Genomic DNA, 1196 nt, shown 5'->3' on the forward strand with positions numbered 1-1196 from the left:
TGTCAACTCTCTGGAAGCTAGCTTCAGCATAAACAGTAAATTAACCACTTTTCTGGGCTTATTTGCCAGGTAATGTCAACTCTCTGGAAGCTAGCAAAGAAATAAGGTTAGGAGGCCTGGGACAGCAAAACAAGGTAGGTCATTAAGCCCAGTTTTCACGTCTCTTATCACAGTCCAGGCACCACCATCCACCTTGGTCACCTTAGCTAGAAATCTGGTAACAGTCTCACTATTGTCTTTCCTTCTCCCTGCTGCATTCAATCAGTCATTAAGTCCATGAATTCTAGCTACAAAAGATCTCTCCAATGTGTCCTTTCAATCATCTCAACAACCACCATCATGTATTAGGCAAAAAAAAAAAACCGTTGCTGTCAAGTTGATTCCAACTCATCATAGGGACTCTATAGGACACAGTAGAACTGCCCCATAGGGTTTCCAAGGGGCGGCTGGTGGGTTCAAACTGCTGACCTGTTGATTAGCAGTGAAGCTCTTAACCACTGCATCATCAAGGCTCTGTATTAGGCCAGTGGTTAAAAAATGTGGCTAATGGGCCAATCCTACCCACAGATTATTTTGTCTACCATGCATGGTATTTTTTCTTAAATCAGAATATTTGCCACCATTAAAAATTGGGAGATTTCACACAAAAATCCAGATTTCCAGCTTTTCTTGAAAAATCAGAAGATCTGGCAAAACCAGGCTGAAGGTAAGCAGTAGCTACATCCTTTAGACAAGGCAGCTACAGTTCTCACCTTTCCCTGTGCTTCAAGCATTTCATTTGAATTTATAAACCCTGATTTAGATCCTCACCATTCACTTCCTGAACTAATGCAACAGCTTCTTCACTGGGCCTCTGCCTCTAGTCTTTACTCCTTCAGTCCTATTTGATAATGTCAACAGGTAGACTGTATAAATGAAATGTTATCATTTTATTCCCTGCTTAAAATTCTTCAGTAATGCCCCATCATGTACAGGATAGAGTTCAACTCCAACTCCCAATCATAACATGCAATGCTATTCCTGATTTGATCCCTGTATACTTCTTCAGCCTCACCCTATATTCAATCAGAGTGAACTGCTTATAGTTCTCCAAAAATGCCATGTTCTCTCCCACTTCTGTACTTTTAAAAATGCTATGTCCTCAATCTAAAATGTCTTTTCTTTCTTTGTCTAGCTAACTCCTTCCTTCAAGATCA

General features: G+C 40.5%; 1 long non-coding RNA gene across 1 annotated transcript in view; it reads left to right on the top strand.

Annotated features, from left to right (window-relative positions):
- LOC111820582 (uncharacterized) overlaps positions 1-1195 on the top strand; it is a 5154-nt gene extending 3959 nt beyond the window's left edge. The window contains exons 2-3 of the long non-coding RNA XR_002824113.1: positions 70-134; positions 1175-1195. This is a non-coding gene — a long non-coding RNA (uncharacterized LOC111820582). The remainder of the gene's footprint in view (positions 1-69; positions 135-1174) is intronic.
- The last annotated feature ends 1 nt before the right edge of the window (position 1196 follows it).

The sequence above is a fragment of the Trichechus manatus genome, unplaced genomic scaffold (assembly GCF_000243295.1).
Source record: "Trichechus manatus latirostris isolate Lorelei unplaced genomic scaffold, TriManLat1.0 scaffold00043, whole genome shotgun sequence".
Lineage (NCBI taxonomy): Eukaryota > Metazoa > Chordata > Mammalia > Sirenia > Trichechidae > Trichechus > Trichechus manatus.